The sequence below is a fragment of the Taudactylus pleione genome, unplaced genomic scaffold (genome assembly GCF_031769625.1).
Source record: "Taudactylus pleione unplaced genomic scaffold, aTauple2 ptg000377l, whole genome shotgun sequence".
NCBI lineage: Eukaryota > Metazoa > Chordata > Amphibia > Anura > Myobatrachidae > Taudactylus > Taudactylus pleione.
In genome coordinates this window covers 8,409,939-8,437,799 of record NW_028284778.1, presented here as the reverse complement: position 1 = coordinate 8,437,799, position 27,861 = coordinate 8,409,939, and positions in this window count along the sequence as shown.

The window sequence follows — 27,861 nt, the reverse complement described above, 5'->3', positions numbered from 1 at the left end:
TGTGTGTTTGTTTTTGTGTGTGTTTGTTTTTGTGTGTTTTTGTGTTTGTTATTGTGTGTGTGTGTTTGTTTTTGTGTGTTATTGTGTGTTTTGTGTGTGTTTTTGTGTGTTTGGGTGTGTGTTTGTTTTTGTGTGTGTTTTTGTGTGTTTGTGTGTGTGTTTGATTTTGTGTGTGTTTGTGTGTGTTTGTGTGTGTGTTTGTTTTTGTGTTTGTGTTTTTGTGTGTGTGTTTGTTTTTGTGTTTTTTGTGTGTTTTTTGTGTGTTTTTGTGTGTTTGTGTGTGTTTGTTTTTGTGTGTGTTTTTGTTTGTTTGTTTGCGTGTGTGTTTTTGTTGGTGTTTTTGTGTGTGTTTTTGTGTGTTTGTGTGTGTGTGTGTTTTTTTGTGTGTGTTTGTTTTTGTGTGTGTTTTTGTGTGTGTGTTTTTGTTTTTGTGTGTTTTTGTGTGTGTTTTTGTGTGTGTTTGTTTTTGTGTGTGTGTTTTTTTTTGTGTGTTTTTGTGTGTGTTTTTGTGTGTTTGTGTGTGTGTTTGTTTTTGTGTGTGTTTGTGTGTGTTTGTGTGTGTGTTTGTTTTTGTGTGGTTTTTTGTGTGTTTTTTGTGTGTTTTTGTGTGTGTTTTTGTTTTTGTGTGTTTTTGTGTGTGTTTTTGTGTGTGTGTTTGTTTTTGTGTGTGTGTGTTTTTGTGTGTGTGTTTGTTTTTGTGTGTGTGTATTTTTGTGAGTGTGTTTGATTTTGTGTGTGTTTTTGTGTGTGTTTTTGTGTGTTTGTGTGTGTGTTTGTTTTTGTGTGTGTTTGTGTGTGTTTGTGTGTGTGTTTGTTTTTGTGTGTTTTTTGTGTGTTTTTTGTGTGTATTTTTGTGTGTTTTTGTGTGTGTTTTTGTGTGTGTGTTTTTGTTTTTGTGTGTTTTTGTGTGTGTGTTTGTTTTTGTGTGTGTTTGTTTTTGTGTGTGTGTTTGTGTGTGTGTGTTTTTGTGTTGTGTGTGTTTTGTGTGTGTGTTGTGTGTGTTGTGTGTGTGTGTGTGTGTTTGTGTGTGTGTGTGTTTGTTTTTGTGTGGTTTTTGTTGTGTGTTTTTGTGTGTGTGTTGTTTGTGTGTTTTTGTGTGTGTGTGTGTTTTTGTGTGTGTGTTTTTGTGTGGTGTGTGTGTTGTTTTTGGTGTGTTTTTGTGTGTGTGTTTTGTGTTGTTTGTGTGTGTTTGTGTGTGTGTGTGTTGTTTTTGTGTGTGTTTTTGTGTGGGGGGGGGGGGGGGGGGGGGGGGGGGGGGGGGGGTGGGGGTGGGGGGGGGTGGGAGGGGGGGGGGGTGTTCTGTGTGTGTGTGTGTGTGTTTTTGGGTGTTTTTGTGTGTGTGTTTGTTTTTGCGTGTGTGTTTTTGTGGTGTTGTTTGGGTGTGGTGTTGTGGTGTGTGTGTGTGGTGGTGTGTGTGGTGTGTGTGGTGTGTGTGGGGGTGTGTGTGGGGGGGGGGGTGTGTGTTGTGTTTTTGGTGTTGTGTTTGTGTTTTTGTGTGTTTTGTGTGTGTGTTGTTTTGTGTGTGTTTTGTGTGTGTTTGGTGTTGTTTTGTTTGTGTTTGTTTTGTGTGTGTTTTTGTGTGTGTGTTTGTTTGTGTGTGTGTGTATTTTTGTGTGTGTGTTTGTTTTTGTGTGTTTTTGTGTGTGTGTTTGTTTTTGTGTGTGTGTTTTTGTGTGTGTGCTTGTTTTTGTGTGTGTGTTTTTGTGTGTGTGTTTGTTTTTGTGTGTTTTTGTGTTTGTTTTTGTTTTTGTGTGTGTTTTTGTGTGTGTGTTTGTTTTTGTGTGTTTTTGTGTGTGTGTGTTTTTTTTGTGTGTGTTTTTGTGTGTTTGTGTGCGTGCGTGTTTTTGTGTGTGTGTTTGTTTTTGTGTGTTTTTGTGTGTGTTTTTGTGTGTTTTTGTGTGTGTTTTTGTGTGTGTTTTTGTGTGTGTGTGTGTGTGTTTTTGTGTGTGTTTGTTTATGTGTGTTTTTGTTTTTGTGTGTGTTTTTGTGTGTTTTTGTGCGTGTGTTTGTTTTTGTGTGTGTTTTTGTGTGTTTGTTTGCCTGTTTGTTTTTGTGTGTGTGTTTTTTGTATGTGTGTTTGTTTTTGTATGTGTGTGTTTTTGTGTGTGTGTTTGTTTTTGTATGTTTTTGTGTGTGTCTTTGTGTGTTTGTGTGTGTGTTTGTTTTTGTGTGTGTGTTTGTTTTTGTGTGTGTGTTTGTTTTTTTGTGTGTTTTTGTGTGTGTTTTTGTGTGTTTGATTGTGTGTGTGTGTGTTTATTTTTGTGTGTTTGTTTTTGTGTGTTTTTGTGTGTGTTTGTTTTTGTGTTTTTTTGTGTGTGTTTTTGTGTGTTTGTTTTTGTGTGAGTGTGTTTTTGTGTGTGTGTTTGTTTTTGTGTGTGTGTGTTTTTGTGTGTGTGTTTGTTTTTGTGTATTTTTGTGTGTGTTTGTTTTCGTGTGTTTTTGTGTCTGTTTTTGTGTGTGTGTTTGTTTTTGTGTGTTTTTGTGTGTGTGTGTTTTTGTGTGTGTGTTTGTTTTTGTGTATTTTTGTGTGTGTTTTTGTGTGTGTGTTTGTTTTTGTGTGAGTGTGTGTTTGTGTGTGTGTTTGTTTTTGTGTTTGTGTTTTTGTGTGTGTGTTTGTTTTTGTGTGTTTTTTTGTGTGTTTTTGTGTGTTTGTGTTTGTTTGTGTTTTTGTGTGTTTGTTTTTGTGTGTGTGTGTTTGTTTTTGTGTGTTTTTGTGTATTTTTGTGTGTGTTTTATGTGTGTTTTTGTGTTTGTGTTTGTTTTTGTGTGTGTGTGTTTTTGTGTGTGTGTTTGTTTTTGTGTGTGTGTTTTTGTGTGTGTTTTTGTGTGTTTGTGTGTGTGTGTGTGTGTTTTTGTGTTTGTGAGTGACTGTTTTTGTCTGTGTTTTTGTGTGTTTGTTTTTGCCTGTGTTTTTGTGTGTTTGTTTTTGCGTGTGTTTTTTTGTGTGTTTGTTTATGTTTGTTTTTGTGTGTTTGTTTTTGTGTGTGTGTGTTTTTGGTTGTGTGTTTATTTTTGTGTATTTTTGTGTGTGTGTTTGTTTTTGTGTGTGTTTTTGTGTGAGTTTGTTTTTGTGTGTTTTTGTGTGTTTTGTGTGTGTTTTTGTGTGTTTGTGTGTGTGTTTGTTTTTGTGTGTTTTTGTGTGTGTTTTTGTGTGTTTGTGTGTGTGTTTGTTTTTCTGTGTGTTTGTGTGTGTGTTTGTTTTTGTGTTTTTTGTGTGTTTTTTGTGTGTTTTTGTGTGTTTGTGTGTGTGTTTGTTTTTGTGTGTGTTTTTGTTTGTTTGTTTTTGTGTGTGTGTTTTTGTTATTGTGTGTTTTTGTGTGTGTGTTTGTTTTTGTGTGTGTGTGTTTGTGTGTGTTTTTTTTGTGTGTTTTTGTGTGTGTTTTTGTGTGTGTGTTTTTGTTTTTGTGTGTTTTTGTGTGTGTTTTTGTGTGTGTTTGTTTTTGTGTGTGTGTGTTTCTGTGTGTGTGTTTTTTTGGGGTGTTTTTGTGTGTATTTTTGTGTGTGTTTTTGTGTGTTTGTGTGTGTATTTGTTTTTGTGTGTGTTTGTGTGTGTTTGTGTGTGTGTTTGTTTTTGTGTGGTTTTTTGTGTGTTTTTTGTGTGTGTTTTTGTTTTTGTGTGTTTTTGTGTGTGTTTTTGTGTGTGTGTTTGTTTTTGTGTGTGTGTCTTTTTGTGTGTGTGTTTGTTTTTGTGTGTGTGTATTTTTGTGAGTGTGTTTGTTTTTGTGTGTGTTTTTGTGTGTTTGTGTGTGTGTTTGTTTTTGTGTGTGTTTGTGTGTGTTTGTGTGTGTGTTTGTTTTTGTGTTTTTTTGTGTGTTTTTTGTTTGTATTTTTGTGTGTTTTTGTGTGTGTTTTTGTGTGTGTGTTTTTATTTTTGTGTGTTTTTGTGTGTGTTTGTTTTTGTGTGAGTGTGTTTGTGTGTGTGTGTTTTTTGTGTGTGTTTTTGTGTGTGTTTTTGTGTGTTTGTGTGTGTGTTTGTTTTTGTGTGTTTTTGTGTGTTTGTGTGTGTGTTTGTTTTTGTGTGTTTTTGTGTGTGTTTTTGTGTGTGTTTTTGTGTGTTTGTGTGTGTGTTTGTTTTTCTGTGTGATTGTGTGTGTTTGTGTGTGTGTTTGTTTTTGTGTTTGTGTTTTTGTGTGTGTGTTCGTTTTTGTGTTTTTTGTGTGTTTTTGTGTGTATGTTTGTTTTTGTGTGTGTTTTTGTGTGTTTTTGTGTGTGTGTTTGTTTTTGTGTGTGTTTTTGTGTTTGTTTGCGTGTTTGTTTTTGTGTGTTTTTGTTGGTGTTTTTGTGTGTGTTTTTGTGTGTTTGTGTGTGTGTGTGTGTTTTTTTGTGTGTGTTTGTTTTTGTGTGTGTGTTTTTGTTTTTGTGTGTTTTTGTGTGTGTTTTTGTGTGTGTGTTTGTTTTTGTGTGTGTGTGTTTGTGTGTGTGTGTTTTTTTTGTGTGTTTGTTTGCGTGTTTGTTTTTGTGTGTTTTTGTGTGTGTTTTTGTTTTTGTGTGTGTGTTTTTGTGTGTTTGTGTGTGTGTGTGAGTTTTTGTGTTTGTGTGTGACTGTTTTTGTCTGTGTTTTTGTGTGTTTGTTTTTGCCTGTGTTTTTGTGTGTTTGTTTTTGCGTGTGTTTTTGTGTGTTTGTTTATGTTTGTTTTTCTGTGTTTGTTTTTGTGTGTGTGTGTGTGTGTGTTTTTGTGTGTTTTTGTGTGTGTGTTTGTTTTTGTGTGTGTTTGTTTTTGTGTGTTTTTGTGTTTGTTATTGTGTGTGTGTGTTTGTGTGTGTGTTTGTTTTTGTGTGTTATTGTGTGTTTTGTGTGTGTTTTTGTGTGTTTGGGTGTGTGTTTGTTTTTGTGTGTGTTTTTGTGTGTTTGTGTGTGTGTTTGATTTTGTGTGTGTTTGTGTGTGTTTGTGTGTGTGTTTGTTTTTGTGTTTGTGTTTTTGTGTGTGTGTTTGTTTTTGTGTTTTTTGTGTGTTTTTTGTGTGGTTTTGTGTGTTTGTGTGTGTGTTTGTTTTTGTGTGTGTTTTTGTTTGTTTGTTTTTGTGTGTGTTTTTGTGTGTTTTTGTGTGTGTGTTTATTTTTGTGTGTGTTTTTGTGTGTTTGTTTGCGTGTTTGTTTTTGTGTGTTTTTGTTGGTGTTTTTGTGTGTGTTTTTGTGTGTTTGTGTGTGTGTGTGTGTGTGTTTTTTTGTGTGTGTTTGTTTTTGTGTGTGTGTTTGTTTTTGTGTATTTTTGTGTGTGTTTTTGTGTGTGTGTTTGTTTGTGTGTGTGTGTATTTTTGTGTGTGTGTTTGTTTTTGTGTGTTTTTGTGTGTGTGTTTGTTTTTGTGTGTGTGTTTTTGTGTGTGTGCTTGTTTTTGTGTGTGTGTTTTTGTGTGTGTGTTTGTTTTTGTGTGTTTTTGTGTTTGTTTTTGTTTTTGTGTGTGTTTTTGTGTGTGTGTTTGTTTTTGTGTGTTTTTGTGTGTGTGTGTTTTTTTTGTGTGTGTTTTTGTGTGTTTGTGTGCGTGCGTGTTTTTGTGTGTGTGTTTGTTTTTGTGTGTTTTTGTGTGTGTTTTTGTGTGTTTTTGTGTGTGTTTTTGTGTGTGTTTTTGTGTGTGTGTGTGTGTGTGTTTTTGTGTGTGTTTGTTTGTGTGTTTTTGTTTTGTGTGTGTTTTTGTGTGTGTTTTTGTGTGTGTGTGTGTGTGTGTTTTTGTGTGTGTTTGTTTGTGTGTTTTTGTTTTTGTGTGTGTTTTTGTGTGTTTTTGTGCGTGTGTTTGTTTTTGTGTGTGTTTTTGTGTGTTTGTTTGCCTGTTTGTTTTTGTGTGTGTGTTTTTTGTATGTGTGTTTGTTTTTGTATGTGTGTGTTTTTGTGTGTGTGTTTGTTTTTGTATGTTTTTGTGTGTGTCTTTGTGTGTTTGTGTGTGTGTTTGTTTTTGTGTGTGTGTTTGTTTTTGTGTGTGTGTTTGTTTTTTTGTGTGTTTTTGTGTGTGTTTTTGTGTGTTTGATTGTGTGTGTGTGTGTTTATTTTTGTGTGTTTGTTTTTGTGTGTTTTTGTGTGTGTTTGTTTTTGTGTTTTTTTGTGTGTGTTTTTGTGTGTTTGTTTTTGTGTGAGTGTGTTTTTGTGTGTGTGTTTGTTTTTGTGTGTGTGTGTTTTTGTGTGTGTGTTTGTTTTTGTGTATTTTTGTGTGTGTTTGTTTTCGTGTGTTTTTGTGTCTGTTTTTGTGTGTGTGTTTGTTTTTGTGTGTTTTTGTGTGTGTGTGTTTTTGTGTGTGTGTTTGTTTTTGTGTATTTTTGTGTGTGTTTTTGTGTGTGTGTTTGTTTTTGTGTGAGTGTGTGTTTGTGTGTGTGTTTGTTTTTGTGTTTGTGTTTTTGTGTGTGTGTTTGTTTTTGTGTGTTTTTTTGTGTGTTTTTGTGTGTTTGTGTTTGTTTGTGTTTTTGTGTGTTTGTTTTTGTGTGTGTGTGTTTGTTTTTGTGTGTTTTTGTGTATTTTTGTGTGTGTTTTATGTGTGTTTTTGTGTTTGTGTTTGTTTTTGTGTGTGTGTGTTTTTGTGTGTGTGTTTGTTTTTGTGTGTGTGTTTTTGTGTGTGTTTTTGTGTGTTTGTGTGTGTGTGTGTGTGTTTTTGTGTTTGTGAGTGACTGTTTTTGTCTGTGTTTTTGTGTGTTTGTTTTTGCCTGTGTTTTTGTGTGTTTGTTTTTGCGTGTGTTTTTTTGTGTGTTTGTTTATGTTTGTTTTTGTGTGTTTGTTTTTGTGTGTGTGTGTTTTTGGTTGTGTGTTTATTTTTGTGTATTTTTGTGTGTGTGTTTGTTTTTGTGTGTGTTTTTGTGTGAGTTTGTTTTTGTGTGTTTTTGTGTGTTTTGTGTGTGTTTTTGTGTGTTTGTGTGTGTGTTTGTTTTTGTGTGTTTTTGTGTGTGTTTTTGTGTGTTTGTGTGTGTGTTTGTTTTTCTGTGTGTTTGTGTGTGTGTTTGTTTTTGTGTTTTTTGTGTGTTTTTTGTGTGTTTTTGTGTGTTTGTGTGTGTGTTTGTTTTTGTGTGTGTTTTTGTTTGTTTGTTTTTGTGTGTGTGTTTTTGTTATTGTGTGTTTTTGTGTGTGTGTTTGTTTTTGTGTGTGTGTGTTTGTGTGTGTTTTTTTTGTGTGTTTTTGTGTGTGTTTTTGTGTGTGTGTTTTTGTTTTTGTGTGTTTTTGTGTGTGTTTTTGTGTGTGTTTGTTTTTGTGTGTGTGTGTTTCTGTGTGTGTGTTTTTTTGGGGTGTTTTTGTGTGTATTTTTGTGTGTGTTTTTGTGTGTTTGTGTGTGTATTTGTTTTTGTGTGTGTTTGTGTGTGTTTGTGTGTGTGTTTGTTTTTGTGTGGTTTTTTGTGTGTTTTTTGTGTGTGTTTTTGTTTTTGTGTGTTTTTGTGTGTGTTTTTGTGTGTGTGTTTGTTTTTGTGTGTGTGTCTTTTTGTGTGTGTGTTTGTTTTTGTGTGTGTGTATTTTTGTGAGTGTGTTTGTTTTTGTGTGTGTTTTTGTGTGTTTGTGTGTGTGTTTGTTTTTGTGTGTGTTTGTGTGTGTTTGTGTGTGTGTTTGTTTTTGTGTTTTTTTGTGTGTTTTTTGTTTGTATTTTTGTGTGTTTTTGTGTGTGTTTTTGTGTGTGTGTTTTTATTTTTGTGTGTTTTTGTGTGTGTTTGTTTTTGTGTGAGTGTGTTTGTGTGTGTGTGTTTTTTGTGTGTGTTTTTGTGTGTGTTTTTGTGTGTTTGTGTGTGTGTTTGTTTTTGTGTGTTTTTGTGTGTTTGTGTGTGTGTTTGTTTTTGTGTGTTTTTGTGTGTGTTTTTGTGTGTGTTTTTGTGTGTTTGTGTGTGTGTTTGTTTTTCTGTGTGATTGTGTGTGTTTGTGTGTGTGTTTGTTTTTGTGTTTGTGTTTTTGTGTGTGTGTTCGTTTTTGTGTTTTTTGTGTGTTTTTGTGTGTATGTTTGTTTTTGTGTGTGTTTTTGTGTGTTTTTGTGTGTGTGTTTGTTTTTGTGTGTGTTTTTGTGTTTGTTTGCGTGTTTGTTTTTGTGTGTTTTTGTTGGTGTTTTTGTGTGTGTTTTTGTGTGTTTGTGTGTGTGTGTGTGTTTTTTTGTGTGTGTTTGTTTTTGTGTGTGTGTTTTTGTTTTTGTGTGTTTTTGTGTGTGTTTTTGTGTGTGTGTTTGTTTTTGTGTGTGTGTGTTTGTGTGTGTGTGTTTTTTTTGTGTGTTTGTTTGCGTGTTTGTTTTTGTGTGTTTTTGTGTGTGTTTTTGTTTTTGTGTGTGTGTTTTTGTGTGTTTGTGTGTGTGTGTGAGTTTTTGTGTTTGTGTGTGACTGTTTTTGTCTGTGTTTTTGTGTGTTTGTTTTTGCCTGTGTTTTTGTGTGTTTGTTTTTGCGTGTGTTTTTGTGTGTTTGTTTATGTTTGTTTTTCTGTGTTTGTTTTTGTGTGTGTGTGTGTGTGTGTGTTTTTGTGTGTTTTTGTGTGTGTGTTTGTTTTTGTGTGTGTTTGTTTTTGTGTGTTTTTGTGTTTGTTATTGTGTGTGTGTGTTTGTGTGTGTGTTTGTTTTTGTGTGTTATTGTGTGTTTTGTGTGTGTTTTTGTGTGTTTGGGTGTGTGTTTGTTTTTGTGTGTGTTTTTGTGTGTTTGTGTGTGTGTTTGATTTTGTGTGTGTTTGTGTGTGTTTGTGTGTGTGTTTGTTTTTGTGTTTGTGTTTTTGTGTGTGTGTTTGTTTTTGTGTTTTTTGTGTGTTTTTTGTGTGGTTTTGTGTGTTTGTGTGTGTGTTTGTTTTTGTGTGTGTTTTTGTTTGTTTGTTTTTGTGTGTGTTTTTGTGTGTTTTTGTGTGTGTGTTTATTTTTGTGTGTGTTTTTGTGTGTTTGTTTGCGTGTTTGTTTTTGTGTGTTTTTGTTGGTGTTTTTGTGTGTGTTTTTGTGTGTTTGTGTGTGTGTGTGTGTGTGTGTTTTTTTGTGTGTGTTTGTTTTTGTGTGTGTTTTTGTGTGTGTGTTTTTGTTTTTGTGTGTTTTTGTGTGTGTTTTTGTGTGTGTTTGTTTTTGTGTGTGTGTTTTTTTTTTGTGTGTTTTTGTGTGTTTGTGTGTGTGTTTGTTTTTGTGTGTGTTTGTGTGTGTTTGTGTGTGTGTTTGTTTTTGTGTGGTTTTTTGTGTGTTTTCTGTGTGTTTTTGTGTGTGTTTTTGTTTTTGTGTGTGTTTTTGTGTGTGTGTTTGTTTTTGTGTGTGTGTGTTTTTGTGTGTGTGTTTGTTTTTGTGTGTGTGTATTTTTGTGAGTGTTTGATTTTGTGTGTGTTTTTGTGTGTGTTTTTGTGTGTTTGTGTGTGTGTTTGTTTTTGTGTGTGTTTGTGTGTGTTTGTGTGTGTGTTTGTTTTTGTGTGTTTTTTGTGTGTTTTTTGTGTGTATTTTTGTGTGTTTTTGTGTGTGTTTTTGTGTGTGTGTTTTTGTTTTTGTGTGTTTTTGTGTGTGTGTTTGTTTTTGTGTGTGTTTGTTTTTGTGTGTGTGTTTGTGTGTGTGTGTTTTTGTGTGTGTTTTTGTGTGTTTGTGTGTGTGTTTGTTTTTGTGTGTTTGTGTGTGTTTGTGTGTGTGTGTGTTTGTTTTTGTGTGGTTTTTTGTGTGTTTTTGTGTGTGTTTTTGTTTTTGTGTGTTTTTGTGTGTGTGTTTGTTTTTGTGTTTGTGTTTTTGTGTGTGTGTGTGTCTGTTTTTGCGTGTGTTTTTGAGTATGTGTTTGTTTTTGTGTGGGTTTTTGTGTGTTTGTTTGGGTGTTTGTTTTTGTGTGTGTGTTTGTTTTTGTGTGTGTGTTTTTGTGTGTGTGTTTGTTTTTCTGTGTGATTGTGTGTGTTTGTGTGTGTGTTTGTTTTTGTGTTTGTGTTTTTGTGTGTGTGTTTGTTTTTGTGTGTGTTTTTGTGTGTTTGTTTTTGTTTGTGTGTTTTTGTGTGTTTTTGTGTGTGTGTTTGTTTTTGTGTGTGTTTTTGTGTGTTTGTTTGCGTGTTTGTTTTTGTGTGTGTTTTTGTTTTGTGTGTGTTTTTGTGTGTGTGTTTGTTTGTGTGTGTGTGTATTTTTGTGTGTGTGTTTGTTTTTGTGTGTTTTTGTGTGTGTGTTTGTTTTTGTGTGTGTGTTTTTGTGTGTGTGCTTGTTTTTGTGTGTGTGTTTTTGTGTGTGTGTTTGTTTTTGTGTGTTTTTGTGTTTGTTTTTGTTTTTGTGTGTGTTTTTGTGTGTGTGTTTGTTTTTGTGTGTTTTTGTGTGTGTGTGTTTTTTTTGTGTGTGTTTTTGTGTGTTTGTGTGTGTGCGTGTTTTTGTGTGTGTATGTTTGTTTTTGTGTGTTTTTGTGTGTGTTTTTGTGTGTTTTTGTGTGTGTTTTTGTGTGTGTTTTTGTGTGTGTGTGTGTGTTTTTGTGTGTGTTTGTTTATGTGTGTTTTTGTTTTTGTGTGTGTTTTTGTGTGTTTTTGTGCGTGTGTTTGTTTTTGTGTGTGTTTTTGTGTGTTTGTTTGCCTGTTTGTTTTTGTGTGTGTGTTTTTTGTATGTGTGTTTGTTTTTGTATGTGTGTGTTTTTGTGTGTGTGTTTGTTTTTGTATGTTTTTGTGTGTGTCTTTGTGTGTTTGTGTGTGTGTTTGTTTTTGTGTGTGTGTTTGTTTTTGTGTGCGTGTTTTTGTGTGTGTATGTTTGTTTTTGTGTTTTTTTGTGTGGTTTTTTTGTGTGTTTTTGTGTGTGTTTTTGTGTGTGTTTTTGTGTGTGTGTGTGTGTTTTTGTGTGTGTTTGTTTATGTGTGTTTTTGTTTTTGTGTGTGTTTTTGTGTGTTTTTGTGCGTGTGTTTGTTTTTGTGTGTGTTTTTGTGTGTTTGTTTGCCTGTTTGTTTTTGTGTGTGTGTTTTTTGTATGTGTGTTTGTTTTTGTATGTGTGTGTTTTTGTGTGTGTGTTTGTTTTTGTATGTTTTTGTGTGTGTCTTTGTGTGTTTGTGTGTGTGTTTGTTTTTGTGTGTGTTTGTTTTTGTGTGTGTGTTTGTTTTTTTGTGTGTTTTTGTGTGTGTTTTTGTGTGTTTGATTGTGTGTGTGTGTGTTTATTTTTGTGTGTTTGTTTTTGTGTGTTTTTGTGTGTGTTTGTTTTTGTGTTTTTTTGTGTGTGTTTTTGTGTGTTTGTTTTTGTGTGAGTGTGTTTTTGTGTGTGTGTTTGTTTTTGTGTGTGTGTGTTTTTGTGTGTGTGTTTGTTTTTGTGTATTTTTGTGTGTGTTTGTTTTCGTGTGTTTTTGTGTCTGTTTTTTGTGTGTGTGTTTGTTTTTGTGTGTTTTTGTGTGTGTGTGTTTTTGTGTGTGTGTTTGTTTTTGTGTATTTTTGTGTGTGTTTTTGTGTGTGTGTTTGTTTTTGTGTGAGTGTGTGTTTGTGTGTGTGTTTGTTTTTGTGTTTGTGTTTTTGTGTGTGTGTTTGTTTTTGTGTGTTTTTTTGTGTGTTTTTGTGTGTTTGTGTTTGTTTGTGTTTTTGTGTGTTTGTTTTTGTGTGTGTGTGTTTGTTTTTGTGTGTTTTTGTGTGTTTTTGTGTGTGTTTTATGTGTGTTTTTGTGTTTGTGTTTTGTTTTTGTGTGTGTGTGTTTTTGTGTGTGTGTTTGTTTTTGTGTGTGTGTTTTTGTGTGTGTTTTTGTGTGTTTGTGTGTGTGTGTGTGTGTTTTTGTGTTTGTGAGTGACTGTTTTTGTCTGTGTTTTTGTGTGTTTGTTTTTGCCTGTGTTTTTGTGTGTTTGTTTTTGCGTGTGTTTTTTTGTGTGTTTGTTTATGTTTGTTTTTGTGTGTTTGTTTTTGTGTGTGTGTGTGTTTTTGGTTGTGTGTTTATTTTTGTGTATTTTTGTGTGTGTGTTTGTTTTTGTGTGTGTTTTTGTGTGAGTTTGTTTTTGTGTGTTTTTGTGTGTGTTTTGTGTGTGTTTTTGTGTGTTTGTGTGTGTGTTTGTTTTTGTGTGTTTTTGTGTGTGTTTTTGTGTGTTTGTGTGTGTGTTTGTTTTTCTGTGTGTTTGTGTGTGTGTTTGTTTTTGTGTTTTTTGTGTGTTTTTTGTGTGTTTTTGTGTGTTTGTGTGTGTGTTTGTTTTTGTGTGTGTTTTTGTTTGTTTGTTTTTGTGTGTGTGTTTTTGTGTGTTTTTGTGTGTGTGTTTTTGTTATTGTGTGTTTTTGTGTGTGTGTTTGTTTTTGTGTGTGTGTGTTTGTGTGTGTTTTTTTTGTGTGTTTTTGTGTGTGTTTTTGTGTGTGTGTTTTTGTTTTTGTGTGTTTTTGTGTGTGTTTTTGTGTGTGTTTGTTTTTGTGTGTGTGTGTTTGTGTGTGTGTGTTTTTTTTGGGTGTTTTTGTGTGTATTTTTGTGTGTGTTTTTGTGTGTTTGTGTGTGTATTTGTTTTTGTGTGTGTTTGTGTGTGTTTGTGTGTGTGTTTGTTTTTGTGTGGTTTTTTGTGTGTTTTTTGTGTGTGTTTTTGTTTTTGTGTGTTTTTGTGTGTGTTTTTGTGTGTGTGTGTTTGTTTTTGTGTGTGTGTCTTTTTGTGTGTGTGTTTGTTTTTGTGTGTGTGTATTTTTGTGAGTGTGTTTGTTTTTGTGTGTGTTTTTGTGTGTTTGTGTGTGTGTTTGTTTTTGTGTGTGTTTGTGTGTGTTTGTGTGTGTGTTTGTTTTTGTGTTTTTTTGTGTGTTTTTTGTTTGTATTTTTGTGTGTTTTTGTGTGTGTTTTTGTGTGTGTGTTTTTGTTTTTGTGTGTTTTTGTGTGTGTGTTTGTTTTTGTGTGTGTTTGTTTTTGTGTGAGTGTGTTTGTGTGTGTGTGTTTTTTGTGTGTGTTTTTGTGTGTGTTTTTGTGTGTTTGTGTGTGTGTTTGTTTTTGTGTGTTTTTGTGTGTTTGTGTGTGTGTTTGTTTTTGTGTGTTTTTGTGTGTGTTTTTGTGTGTTTGTGTGTGTGTTTGTTTTTCTGTGTGATTGTGTGTGTTTGTGTGTGTGTTTGTTTTTGTGTTTGTGTTTTTGTGTGTGTGTTCGTTTTTGTGTTTTTTGTGTGTTTTTGTGTGTATGTTTGTTTTTGTGTGTGTTTTTGTGTGTTTTTGTGTGTGTGTTTGTTTTTGTGTGTGTTTTTGTGTTTGTTTGCGTGTTTGTTTTTGTGTGTTTTTGTTGGTGTTTTTGTGTGTGTTTTTGTGTGTTTGTGTGTGTGTGTGTGTGTGTGTGTTTTTTTGTGTGTGTTTGTTTTTGTGTGTGTGTTTTTGTTTTTGTGTGTTTTTGTGTGTGTTTTTGTGTGTGTGTTTGTTTTTGTGTGTGTGTGTTTGTGTGTGTGTGTTTTTTTTGTGTGTTTGTTTGCGTGTTTGTTTTTGTGTGTTTTTGTGTGTGTTTTTGTTTTTGTGTGTGTGTTTTTGTGTGTTTGTGTGTGTGTGTGTGAGTTTTTGTGTTTGTGTGTGACTGTTTTTGTCTGTGTTTTTGTGTGTTTGTTTTTGCCTGTGTTTTTGTGTGTTTGTTTTTGCGTGTGTTTTTGTGTGTTTGTTTATGTTTGTTTTTCTGTGTTTGTTTTTGTGTGTGTGTGTGTGTGTTTTTGTGTGTTTTTGTGTGTGTGTTTGTTTTTGTGTGTGTTTGTTTTTGTGTGTTTTTGTGTTTGTTATTGTGTGTGTGTTTGTGTGTGTGTTTTTGTGTGTTATTGTGTGTTTTGTGTGTGTTTTTGTGTGTTTGGGTGTGTGTTTGTTTTTGTGTGTTTTTGTGTGTTTGTGTGTGTGTTTGATTTTGTGTGTGTTTGTGTGTGTTTGTGTGTGTGTTTGTTTTTGTGTTTGTGTTTTTGTGTGTGTGTTTGTTTTTGTGTTTTTTGTGTGTTTTTTGTGTGGTTTTGTGTGTTTGTGTGTGTGTTTGTTTTTGTGTGTGTTTTTGTTTGTTTGTTTTTGTGTGTGTTTTTGTGTGTTTTTGTGTGTGTGTTTGTTTTTGTGTGTGTTTTTGTGTGTTTGTTTGCGTGTTTTTTTTGTGTGTTTTTGTTGGTGTTTTTGTGTGTGTTTTTGTGTGTTTGTGTGTGTGTGTTTTTTTGTGTGTGTTTGTTTTTGTGTGTGTTTTTGTGTGTGTGTTTTTGTTTTTGTGTGTTTTTGTGTGTGTTTTTGTGTGTGTTTGTTTTTGTGTGTGTGTTTTTTTTTGTGTGTTTTTGTGTGTGTTTTTGTGTGTTTGTGTGTGTGTTTGTTTTTGTGTGTGTTTGTGTGTGTTTGTGTGTGTGTTTGTTTTTGTGTGGTTTTTTGTGTGTTTTCTGTGTGTTTTTGTGTGTGTTTTTGTTTTTGTGTGTTTTTGTGTGTGTTTTTGTGTGTGTGTTTGTTTTTGTGTGTGTGTGTTTTTGTGCGTGTGTTTGTTTTTGTGTGTGTGTATTTTTGTGAGTGTGTTTGATTTTGTGTGTGTTTTTGTGTGTGTTTTTGTGTGTTTGTGTGTGTGTTTGTTTTTGTGTGTGTTTGTGTGTGTTTGTGTGTGTGTTTGTTTTTGTGTGTTTTTTGTGTGTTTTTTGTGTGTATTTTTGTGTGTTTTTGTGTGTGTTTTTGTGTGTGTGTTTTTGTTTTTGTGTGTTTTTGTGTGTGTGTTTGTTTTTGTATGTGTTTGTTTTTGTGTGTGTGTGTTTGTGTGTGTGTGTTTTTTTGTGTGTGTTTTTGTGTGTGTTTTTGTGTGTTTGTGTGTGTGTTTGTTTTTGTGTGTTTGTGTGTGTTTGTGTGTGTGTGTGTTTGTTTTTGTGTGGTTTTTTGTGTGTTTTTGTGTGTGTTTTTGTTTTTGTGTGTTTTTGTGTGTGTGTTTGTTTTTGTGTTTGTGTTTTTGTGTGTGTGTGTGTCTGTTTTTGCGTGTGTTTTTGAGTATGTGTTTGTTTTTGTGTGGGTTTTTGTGTGTTTGTTTGGGTGTTTGTTTTTGTGTGTGTGTTTGTTTTTGTGTGTGTGTTTTTCTGTGTTTTTGTGTGTGTGTTTGTTTTTCTGTGTGATTGTGTGTGTTTGTGTGTGTGTTTGTTTTTGTGTTTGTGTTTTTGTGTGTGTGTTTGTTTTTGTGTGTGTTTTTGTGTGTTTGTTTTTGTTTGTGTGTTTTTGTGTGTTTTTGTGTGTGTGTTTGTTTTTGTGTGTGTTTTTGTGTGTTTGTTTGCGTGTTTGTTTTTGTGTGTGTTTTTGTTTTGTGTGTGTTTTTGTGTGTGTGTTTGTTTGTGTGTGTGTGTATTTTTGTGTGTGTGTTTGTTTTTGTGTGTTTTTGTGTGTGTGTTTGTTTTTGTGTGTGTGTTTTTGTGTGTGTGCTTGTTTTTGTGTGTGTGTTTTTGTGTGTGTGTTTGTTTTTGTGTGTTTTTGTGTTTGTTTTTGTTTTTGTGTGTGTTTTTGTGTGTGTGTTTGTTTTTGTGTGTTTTTGTGTGTGTGTTTTTTTTGTGTGTTTTTGTGTGTGTTTTTGTGTGTTTGTGTGTGTGCGTGTTTTTGTGTGTGTGTTTGTTTTTGTGTGTTTTTGTGTGTGTTTTTGTGTGTGTTTTTGTGTGTTTTTGTGTGTGTTTTTGTGTGTGTTTTTGTGTGTGTGTGTGTGTTTTTGTGTGTGTTTGTTTGTGTGTTTTTGTTTTTGTGTGTGTTTTTGTGTGTTTTTGTGCGTGTGTTTGTTTTTGTGTGTGTTTTTGTGTGTTTGTTTGCCTGTTTGTTTTTGTGTGTGTGTTTTTTGTATGTGTGTTTGTTTTTGTATGTGTGTGTTTTTGTGTGTGTGTTTGTTTTTGTATGTTTTTGTGTGTGTCTTTGTGTGTTTGTGTGTGTGTTTGTTTTTGTGTGTGTGTTTGTTTTTGTGTGTGTGTTTGTTTTTTTGTGTGTTTTTGTGTGTGTTTTTGTGTGTTTGATTGTGTGTGTGTGTGTTTATTTTTGTGTGTTTGTTTTTGTGTGTTTTTGTGTGTGTTTGTTTTTGTGTTTTTTTGTGTGTGTTTTTGTGTGTTTGTTTTTGTGTGAGTGTGTTTTTGTGTGTGTGTTTGTTTTTGTGTGTGTGTGTTTTTGTGTGTGTGTTTGTTTTTGTGTATTTTTGTGTGTGTTTGTTTTCGTGTGTTTTTGTGTGTGTGTGTTTTTGTGTGTGTGTTTGTTTGTGTATTTTTGTGTCTGTTTTTGTGTGTGTGTTTGTTTTTGTGTGTTTTTGTGTGTGTGTGTTTTTGTGTGTGTGTTTGTTTTTGTGTATTTTTGTGTGTGTTTTTGTGTGTGTGTTTGTTTTTGTGTGAGTGTGTGTTTGTGTGTGTGTTTGTTTTTGTGTTTGTGTTTTTGTGTGTGTGTTTGTTTTTGTGTGTTTTTTTGTGTGTTTTTGTGTGTTTGTGTTTGTTTGTGTTTTTGTGTGTTTGTTTTTGTGTGTGTGTGTTTGTTTTTGTGTGTGTTTTATGTGTGTTTTTGTGTTTGTGTTTGTTTTTGTGTGTTTTTGTGTGTGTTTTTGTTTTTGTGTGTTTTTGTGTCTGTTTTGTGTGTGTGTTTGTTTTTGTGTGTGTGTGTTTTTGTGTGTGTATTTGTTTTTGTGTGTGTGTGTGTGTTTGTGTGTGCGTTTGTTTTTGTGTGTTTTTGTGTGTTCCAGTAATGGAAACAAAGCAGACGTATAACTTTTATTGAATAAATTATTAAAAAGAGTTTTTTCACCTTATTAGTGAAATATTCCAAGAAAAAAATATAATAAAAACATTGAAACAAATGTGTGTCATCAATTGGTAATAAATTATTAATAATTCATTTGTCTCCATGTCCTATTAAGTTATGTTTCTGAGTAAAGATTCTATTAAATGTTGTTGTCTCCAGTGTCATTAATCATAATATGTAAATTATATATATTCATAAACTTAGCAATATTGTTGAAATCAATCAGCCCTGTATATGCTACCTGCATTATAAATAAATCTACTATATTGGAGCTTAACCAGGATATTTATTCCATTAATGGTGTTATGCTGCCATCTATTGATTATGGTATGCAATTACACCACATTGGTCTTTAAATATAGAGAGCAGGATGTAATAAATGCTACAGTTTATACATCATCCTCTGTAGGAGCCACATATTTATATTCATGGAATATTGCCACATGGGAACATGTATCCAGTTCCTGATACAAACCTTAGTGTCCCCTATTAGGTTGAAACACGAACAATCAGCTGCTACAACCAAATAAATGAGTAGGTTTGATAGTCTCTAAAAAGTATTAGATTAAGAGATGTTAATAACATCACTCAAAAAATAACACTTGTGCTAAATGGTGTATACCACATATTAAACTTCATTTTATACGGTAAGTATATTATACCTCCATTTGTGGTGTCTCCCATAAGGGTTATAAAAGTTCTATTTATATAGTATTAACTCCTCTTATGGGGCTCAAAGTTCCTTCATAAGTTATAGTGCTGAATCAACTGATATATAGACCACCAGTAATTCACAGGAAGTTATAACAACTAATATATTGCACAGTTAGCTTGACTAATAAGGGTTGTTTATTACAGCTTCCCCTATTGGGTTATATTGAGCTTATTACAATTCAAAAGCTTTTATGGCAGTCCCCCTTGTACAGCTACAGAGTTTAGGTTGAGTTACTATATGTTCGGGTTGTAGCTCCCCCTATTGGATTGCATCACACTTTGCTGATAGAAATTACTTATTATAGCTCCCCCTATTGGATTGCATCATACTTTGCTAATAGAGGTTTTGCGATGTTTAAGCTGATTAATGTGCTGACACCTTAGTGCCTAAGCTGATATTAGTGAATACTTAACCCATATGTGAGGGCTTCCCCTGTATAGCTACAGGGTTTGTTCATGCAGTATGGTGCTGTGTTTAGTTTATGCTCAGGATGTTTCACCCCCTATTGGTTTTAGTCATACCCAATACAATACAGTGCCGTTGTTGTAGCTCCCTCTATGGGGCTGGAAAATTGGTTAATAAGCTATTACTCGCTCAGACTAATATTACTGAGTATATAATGCAGGCTCCTCATGCAGGGCTGCAGGGTTTAGTCACCAATAGTAGTGTTAGAGTAATTAATATATATTCCCCTTGTTTACTCAGAGTAACACTGTAACATAGTATGAATATTAGATGAGTATATTAATGTATGCCATTTTCTGATGGATCTGCAGAGATAACCTGAACATCTGCCTGTTTAGTCGAGGGTTTTGCTTCACCCAGCGATGAAGCAATTGGTTTTGCAGTGGTCAGGCATGAAGTCTGGTGAAAGGAATAGCTTCGAATCACGGCACCATTTTTCCCAGCAGCTGCATAGCCCTGAGGACTGAGATATGAGACATCTGTTAAATGGTATTTATTTTGGATTGAAGATCCTGAATCTTTGCCTGCAGAAGAAACACTCTGTGATGCTGGGTGTCAAAGAGAAGACCCAAAAATACTATCCTCCGAGATGGATTAAAATTTGATTTGGGAAAATTGATTATTATTATCCTTTATTTATATGGCACCACAAAGGTTCCGCAGCGCCTTACACAGTACATAAATGAGCACACAAGAAAAACAGTTAAAAGTAATACAAAACAATACAGGACATGGACATGGTTTATACACATAGCTGCATAACACAAGCAGCGGGGCCTCACCAACCAAGTGTTAGGTGCTGTTGTGGGGAGTTAGGAGTAAATGATACTATAAGTAGGGGGAGGAGAAGCACGTGAGGGACGAGGGTCCTGCTCGTGACAGCTTACATTCTAAAGGGGAAGGGCAGACAGACAGGGGCGACACAGATGGGGTAGATAGTGAGGAAGGAGCATGGAGCAGTGGGTTAGGATATGTGCTGCGGAATGTGTGCGTATAAGATGACCTGATATGTCAAAATTATGTCCTTCATTCATCTGTCTCTGACAGAAAAGAGATTTTAATTATGTGTTATTTACATGAGAGATGTACAAAATAAAGTTGTATCTCTGGAGAATACTGTTACAAGTCGCAGTCACGACTTTACTACCTCCAGAAGTTCACGTTTGCAGGACACTGTTGTTCCAGGTTCCTCAGTTGCTAGGCGATCGGTATGCCTCAGGATGTCACATGCTATCAATGGCACTGTGTGATTGGGCGGTCCTCCTATTTGTACCCACTGGACTTTTACCTTGCTGTCTATAGCACTCCTGTAGGGTCTCTAAGCTCAGCAGCACGATCAGTTTCCTGTCTCATCTCGTGGAAGGATATTTTGACTCCAGCTATTTCTCCTGTCTACCTTCGGCTTCCGTGGCCTCTGCTACAGCTTCTAAACTGCACTAGCAGCTCCCATGCTGTCCTATGGCTTGCTAAGCCTCTTCAATGGCTCCTTAGTCACACCAGCAGGTTTGGACTCTTCTAGCTGTATCGTCTCATTTGGTTTCAGTTATCTGTGTTCTCAACTGCAGTACACTAATTTGCACACAAACCTGTACTCAAACCTATGTACCAACTTGTCAGGACTTTGTACGCTAATTTGTACACTAACTTGTACTCAAATCTATGTACCAACTCGTCAGGACATTGTATGCTAATAAATACACAAATTTGTACATGGCCTGTGTACCATCCCATCTGGATTTGTATGTCTATTAATTCTAATGAATACAAGGTTGGTGCACTGGTTCTTCAAAACCACATCATTGGAGCTGCACCATCGGCTCTCAAAGCTGCATCAATTGTTTATCATTCTTTGTACTGGCTGCTAGCCACATTATCGGCTCTCAAAGCCGTATCAACTGCATCAAAGCCGCATTACCATCTCTCAAGGCCACATCAACTATATCAACTATTAAACTCTCTTCAGTACCGGCACCAAGCCGCACCATCGGCTCTCAAAGCCACATCTACAGCTAATTTATTACCTAAGGGTTTCCAAGCTGCACTTTTAGTAGACTAGACTGTTTCTCCATTCTCACAGACAACTGTACCAGTTTTCTGTTCCTACTGTTACTCTCACCACTGAATCCTCTTGTTCCTCTGTGTGAATTGCTACTACTTCGAGCTGTAAGCCCAGGTGGCCGCCTAAGTACCGGTGAATGCGTCCCAGTTCTAAGGGAACAGCAGGTGGCTGTTAATGGCAGAAAACCTCGCTAGCCTACTTCTAGTCTATTCGCATGGAGTAGGCATAGTATTTGTAACACATACCTAAAGGTAATCTGAAGATGTTGTTGCAATAGGACTATTGTGGGGGAATTGGTATGTAATGGCTCCAGATCTATTCCCGGCAGATGAAATATTGATGCCGGAAGGCCAGAGTATGAAGATCCCGAATGGGACAGGTACTAACCCTCCCCTCTCCCCCCCAACCCTCCCTTAGTGGTATCTAACTCTAAGACTCCCTGGTGGTTCCTAAACCTAACCCTCCTTCCCCCTGGTCTAAACCTATCCATCCTGTGGGGGTACCTAAGTCCCCACCAGGGGTGCCTAAACTTAACCGTACTTCCCCTATGGCTACGATTCCCCACCTACCTTCATTTGGGATGCTGGCCATAGGGATTTTGGCATCTGGTTAAAGATAGGTGTCAGGATTTAGACACCTATATTTAGCACCAGGTCAGGCTTCCAGCATCGGGTTTCCATCAGCCTGCATTGCGGATGATGGTAATTAAACTGCATCCCTATTGAGGGTGCCCTTAGCAACAAATTGATCAGATAAGCCAACACATTGATCCTTCCACCACTGAGTAGAGAGATCATGTGTGTCATTACCTTTGTAAAAACTCTGGGGGCTCTGGTCAAACCAAATGGCAGAGCCTGGAAATGAAAATGACAATTTTCCACTGCAAACCACAGAAGATGTTAATGATCCCTCCATATAGGAATATATGATATCTATGGAGTCCAGAAATTCCTCTTCCTCCATGAAAAAAAATACTGACCTTATGGACCCCACCTTGAATTTTTCTAAGTGGAGATAAGCATTTAACCCCCTGTGGTTGAGAATGGAATGAAATGACCCATCTGGTTTGTCTACCAAGAAAAGACTGGAGTAGAACCTCAGGCCTTGCTGTAGTACCGGAACAGGAATAATTACTCCGGAATCGGAAAGTACAGAAATTGCCTGTATGACAGCCACTTTTCTGCAACCATCCACATGGAGAGGAGTGAAAAGAATCTTTCTGGAACAGGACCCTCCAAATCTAAAATGTAACCCCTGGTTAATAGTTGACTTATCCAAAAATCCAGGTTGGATTGAATCCAAGTTTCCTGGAACTTGAGTCAACAGCCTCTCACCAAAGGACAAGTCACAGTCCTATGACAGTCATGTGGATTGACCTGCTGACTGAGCAGCAGGGCGATGGGTTCTGGGCAAAGCACATCCCCTGAAGACACCTCTTCGGGGGAACCCTAGGTATACCCTGGAAGGCCTGAAAGATTCCCCTGCTTTGAGTCCAAAAGGAATGAAACCTAGCTGATTTAGGTTTTGGTGTTGTTGCACGAAGGTAAGGACTTTTTCCTCCTGTGACCTGAGAAATAATTTTAGTTAATTCTGGACCAACAGAAAACCTCCTTCAAAAGGCAGTGCCTATAAAAGCATGCTTGGATTCTACATCAGCCCTCCATGTTTTAAGCCATAGAGAACATCTAGCAGTAATGGCCAAAGCAGAAATATGAGACTGTACATAAATAGTATCTATTAAATCATCACCTATATAGGTTTGAGCTTCTGAAATCTGACCAGCTAAAGAACAAGCTTCAGACAAATCCCCTGATTGAAACCCTGTAATCATCTGGTTTATCCAGGAATTGATAGCCATTATCACCCAGGCACTTGCCAAAATCGGGCTCAGAGAGACTCCTGACAAACTGAATATGAATTTAAGCACAGACACATTCTTTCTGTCCATAGGATCTTTAGGACTTACAGACTGGGTTGTGGGAACAATAGTATTCCTGACCAACCCAGCAATAGGAGCATCCACCATGGGTGGAATTTCCCAAAGCTTGGTATCCTCTTCCAAAGATCAATAAAGATACTTACTTTTTTTTGGAATATGAAATTTGGAATTAGGTTTTAACCAGGTTTCTTTTAATATTTCCTCAAAATATGTTTAAAGAAAGAAACATAACTAGTCACTGGAATAGCTGTTTCCTGTAGCTGCAAAGTCTCCCTGACCACATCTATCAACATAGCAACTCCTGAATCAGAATGGGAGTCACCCTTCCAGTATGAGGTGACTTCCCAGTCATAATCCAAATCCCCTTCTTCCAGGGAAGAGGTAGCTGAAGACTCTTCTCCAGGAAAATTAACTTAGGAATGGCCTAAATGTCTCTTAGTAGCTATGGCCCCTGCTGACGTTACCATATTATTTAGGGACGTTGTCATCTGAGCGAGACATCGTCCCATATCCTGGACCCATCTGGGCTCTACCAAGAGATCAGACATAGTAGGAGTTTGAGCACAGGGTTACATATAATTTGCCTGTGACATATTTCACCTATGGCCTTAGCCATGGACCTGGCCCAATCAGGCATCGCCGACTGTTCAGCAGAACATTCCGTTAATGAATCCTCCTGTGAACAGCCAGCACAGACGGGCGCTGAGAGGGGGGGAGCAGGTACTAATTACCCAGGTCCGGGCTTGGTGAAGGGGCCCAGCGGGGGCCCTGGCCCAATGCCACCCCCCTCCTCCCTGTCAGATGAGAAGCCCAGCACACGCTGCTGTGTGCTGGGCTGCAAAGGGAGACTGCAGTCTCCTCTGCCTGTGGGTGGGAGCGGTCATCCTGATCATTCCCTCCCCTGGACATGCGCTGGGCTGAGGGGCTCACAGTGCCCCCCTCCCCAGCACGCAGCACTGCTGCAACAGTGTTTTTTCTTTTTCTTAAGGGGGCGTGGCCATGTCTCCAGCAATTAGTCCATGCCCCCTTCACCCGGGTCTGGCCAGACTCTTGGCAGCCCTGAGCACAAACCAACCCCGGGTCCGTACCTTTTGGTAATTTTTATCACATTTTGTACAAGAATAAAGAGTGACTAATCCCTGTTTTTTTGGAACCCTTGTCTGACTTCTCCATACTGAGAGAGAAAGACAAATCCAATACATATAGCTACCTATATTCCTCTGGCAAAAATGCATCACTGTCTGATTAGAAAATAACCAAAGAAGGGGTTTTCCTTTTTTTTTTTTTTTTTTTTTATAACAACCACTACTTCTGAATAACAGAAAAAAATGTAGAGGCTAAATAAGACCCAATCACTTGTTTAAATGCAAAAAATCCCCGGACTCCTTGAATTTCATATTCATTTGCAAGACACCAAAGGCAAACAAATAATCTTTATTATAACCATGTATGTTACTGCCTAGATTCTTGAGAAACAGGGCAGTAAAAGAGCTTATATAGACCTGGTTAATACCCAAAAGTAATAAACCCTATTAAACTGCTTATCTGTAATAGACAGCCATCCCCCTGTAATTTGCAGTGAGGCTCAGCCAAGCAGAAACTCCAGCAGCTCCTCAACAATGCTATGAGACAAGTGACCATTACTCATCTTCAGAAGCCGAATCTTCAGGTACTGAAGAGTTTCCTGAACCCTCAACAAGAGAATCAGGGCTTCATTCAGAGGGGGTCGTAGGATGCAAGCGGTCGTTCTGAAACAGGGAGGCCACTTGCATCCTGAACGGCCGCCTCCATGTCAGTCGTTAGAGCTGTGGGTGTTAACCCACAGCCTAACGACTGACAAGGGTGATGGTCGCGATGGTCAAGACCATCGCGACCATCGGGGCTTACGACGAGACCCTAAGGTAGGGTCTCATCAACCTTAAGCCCCAGGGAGCTTCCTGCTCTGATCGAGCAGGAAGCTACCCGCTGACATCACTGCTGATGTCAGTGGGGCCGCCCCCAAATGGCAAGCGTTCCTACTGGAACGCCTCCATTTGGCCAGGCATGCCCCCGGCCCACCCAGCAAATAGGGAGAGCTGTCACTCAACATTGACAGCTCGCCCCGTCTTCTACGAGACCCCTAACGACGGATCACCCATCGTTAGCCAGGTCTCGCGCATGCGCACGACGGAGCCGGCTCTGTCATGCGCATGCGCTGTGGGGCAACATCGACTCGGTCATGAGCGCTCAGTGTGTTTTTGTTGGTGTTTTTGTGTGTGTTTTTGTGTGTTTGTGTGTGTGTGTGTGTTTTTTTGTGTGTGTTTGTTTTTGTGTGTGTGTTTTTGTTTTTGTGTGTTTTTGTGTGTGTTTTTGTGTGTGTGTTTGTTTTTGTGTGTGTGTGTTTGTGTGTGTGTGTTTTTTTTGTGTGTTTGTTTGCGTGTTTGTTTTTGTGTGTTTTTGTGTGTGTGTTTTTGTGTTTGTGTGTGTGTGTGTGAGTTTTTGTGTTTGTGTGTGACTGTTTTTGTCTGTGTTTTTGTGTGTTTGTTTTTGCCTGTGTTTTTCTGTGTTTGTTTTTGTGTGTGTTTTTGTGTGTGTTTGTTTATGTTTGTTTTTCTGTGTTTGTTTTTGTGTGTGTGTGTGTGTTTTTGTGTGTGTGTTTGTTTTTGTGTGTTTTTGTGTGTGTGTTTGTTTTTGTGTGTTTTTGTGTTTGTTATTGTGTGTGTGTGTTTGTGTGTGTGTTTGTTTTTGTGTGTTATTGTGTGTTTTGTGTGTGTTTTTGTGTGTTTGGGTGTGTGTTTGTTTTTGTGTGTGTTTTTGTGTGTTTGTGTGTGTGTTTGATTTTGTGTGTGTTTGTGTGTGTTTGTGTGTGTGTTTGTTTTTGTGTTTGTGTTTTTGTGTGTGTGTTTGTTTTTGTGTTTTTTGTGTGTTTTTTGTGTGTTTTTGTGTGTTTGTGTGTGTTTGTTTTTGTGTGTATTTTTGTTTGTTTGTTTGCGTGTGTGTTTTTGTTGGTGTTTTTGTGTGTGTTTTTGTGTGTTTGTGTGTGTGTGTGTTTTTTTGTGTGTGTTTGTTTTTGTGTGTGTTTTTGTGTGTGTGTTTTTGTTTTTGTGTGTTTTTGTGTGTGTTTTTGTGTGTGTTTGTTTTTGTGTGTGTGTTTTTTTTGTGTGTTTTTGTGTGTGTTTTTGTGTGTTTGTGTGTGTGTTTGTTTTTGTGTGTGTTTGTGTGTGTTTGTGTGTGTGTTTGTTTTTGTGTGGTTTTTTGTGTGTTTTTTGTGTGTTTTTGTGTGTGTTTTTGTTTTTGTGTGTTTTTGTGTGTGTTTTTGTGTGTGTGTTTGTTTTTGTGTGTGTGTGTTTTTGTGTGTGTGTTTGTTTTTGTGTGTGTGTATTTTTGTGAGTGTGTTTGATTTTGTGTGTGTTTTTGTGTGTGTTTTTGTGTGTTTGTGTGTGTGTTTGTTTTTGTGTGTGTTTGTGTGTGTTTGTGTGTGTGTTTGTTTTTGTGTGTTTTTTGTGTGTTTTTTGTGTGTATTTTTGTGTGTTTTTGTGTGTGTTTTTGTGTGTGTGTTTTTGTTTTTGTGTGTTTTTGTGTGTGTGTTTGTTTTTGTGTGTGTTTGTTTTTGTGTGTGTGTGTTTGTGTGTGTGTGTTTTTGTGTGTGTTTTTGTGTGTTTGTGTGTGTGTTTGTTTTTGTGTGTTTGTGTGTGTTTGTGTGTGTGTGTGTTTGTTTTTGTGTGGTTTTTTGTGTGTTTTTGTGTGTGTTTTTGTTTTTGTGTGTTTTTGTGTGTGTGTTTGTTTTTGTGTTTGTGTTTTTGTGTGTGTGTGTGTCTGTTTTTGCGTGTGTTTTTGAGTATGTGTTTGTTTTTGTGTGGGTTTTTGTGTGTTTGTTTGGGTGTTTGTTTTTGTGTGTGTGTTTGTTTTTGTGTGTGTGTTTTTCTGTGTTTTTGTGTGTGTGTTTGTTTTTCTGTGTGATTGTGTGTGTTTGTGTGTGTGTTTGTTTTTGTGTTTGTGTTTTTGTGTGTGTGTTTGTTTTTGTGTGTGTTTTTGTGTGTTTGTTTTTGTTTGTGTGTTTTTGTGTGTTTTTGTGTGTGTTTGTTTTTGTGTGTGTTTTTGTGTGTTTGTTTGCGTGTTTGTTTTTGTGTGTGTTTTTGTTTTGTGTGTGTTTTTGTGTGTGTGTTTGTTTGTGTGTGTGTGTATTTTTGTGTGTGTGTTTGTTTTTGTGTGTTTTTGTGTGTGTGTTTGTTTTTGTGTGTGTGTTTTTGTGTGTGTGTTTTTGTGTGTGTGTTTGTTTTTGTGTGTTTTTGTGTGTGTGTTTGTTTTTGTGTTTGTGTTTTTGTGTGTGTGTGTGTCTGTTTTTGCGTGTGTTTTTGAGTATGTGTTTGTTTTTGTGTGGGTTTTTGTGTGTTTGTTTGGGTGTTTGTTTTTGTGTGTGTGTTTGTTTTTGTGTGTGTGTTTTTCTGTGTTTTTGTGTGTGTGTTTGTTTTTCTGTGTGATTGTGTGTGTTTGTGTGTGTGTTTGTTTTTGTGTTTGTGTTTTTGTGTGTGTGTTTGTTTTTGTGTGTGTTTTTGTGTGTTTGTTTTTGTTTGTGTGTTTTTGTGTGTTTTTGTGTGTGTGTTTGTTTTTGTGTGTGTTTTTGTGTGTTTGTTTGCGTGTTTGTTTTTGTGTGTGTTTTTGTTTTGTGTGTGTTTTTGTGTGTGTGTTTGTTTGTGTGTGTGTGTATTTTTGTGTGTGTGTTTGTTTTTGTGTGTTTTTGTGTGTGTGTTTGTTTTTGTGTGTGTGTTTTTGTGTGTGTGCTTGTTTTTGTGTGTGTGTTTTTGTGTGTGTGTTTGTTTTTGTGTGTTTTTGTGTTTGTTTTTGTTTTTGTGTGTGTTTTTGTGTGTGTGTTTGTTTTTGTGTGTTTTTGTGTGTGTGTTTTTTTTGTGTGTTTTTGTGTGTGTTTTTGTGTGTTTGTGTGTGTGCGTGTTTTTGTGTGTGTGTTTGTTTTTGTGTGTTTTTGTGTGTGTTTTTGTGTGTGTTTTTGCGTGTTTTTGTGTGTGTTTTTGTGTGTGTTTTTGTGTGTGTGTGTGTGTTTTTGTGTGTGTTTGTTTGTGTGTTTTTGTTTTTGTGTGTGTTTTTGTGTGTTTTTGTGCGTGTGTTTGTTTTTGTGTGTGTTTTTGTGTGTTTGTTTGCCTGTTTGTTTTTGTGTGTGTGTTTTTTGTATGTGTGTTTGTTTTTGTATGTGTGTGTTTTTGTGTGTGTGTTTGTTTTTGTATGTTTTTGTGTGTGTCTTTGTGTGTTTGTGTGTGTGTTTGTTTTTGTGTGTGTGTTTGTTTTTGTGTGTGTGTTTGTTTTTTTGTGTGTTTTTGTGTGTGTTTTTATGTGTTTGATTGTGTGTGTGTGTGTTTATTTTTGTGTGTTTGTTTTTGTGTGTTTTTGTGTGTGTTTGTTTTTGTGTTTTTTTGTGTGTGTTTTTGTGTGTTTGTTTTTGTGTGAGTGTGTTTTTGTGTGTGTGTTTGTTTTTGTGTGTGTGTGTTTTTGTGTGTGTGTTTGTTTTTGTGTATTTTTGTGTGTGTTTGTTTTCGTGTGTTTTTGTGTGTGTGTGTTTTTGTGTGTGTGTTTGTTTGTGTATTTTTGTGTCTGTTTTTGTGTGTGTGTTTGTTTTTGTGTGTTTTTGTGTGTGTGTGTTTTTGTGTGTGTGTTTGTTTTTGTGTATTTTTGTGTGTGTTTTTGTGTGTGTGTTTGTTTTTGTGTGAGTGTGTGTTTGTGTGTGTGTTTGTTTTTGTGTTTGTGTTTTTGTGTGTGTGTTTGTTTTTGTGTGTTTTTTTGTGTGTTTTTGTGTGTTTGTGTTTGTTTGTGTTTTTGTGTGTTTGTTTTTGTGTGTGTGTGTTTGTTTTTGTGTGTTTTTGTGTGTGTTTTATGTGTGTTTTTGTGTTTGTGTTTGTTTTTGTGTGTTTTTGTGTGTGTTTTTGTTTTTGTGTGTTTTTGTGTCTGTTTTGTGTGTGTGTTTGTTTTTGTGTGTGTGTGTTTTTGTGTGTGTATTTGTTTTTGTGTGTGTGTGTGTGTTTGTGTGTGCGTTTGTTTTTGTGTGTTTTTGTGTGTTCCAGTAATGGAAACAAAGCAGACGTATAACTTTTATTGAATAAATTATTAAAAAGAGTTTTTTCGCCTTATTAGTGAAATATTCCAAGAAAAAAATATAATAAAAACATTGAAACAAATGTGTGTCATCAATTGGTAATAAATTATT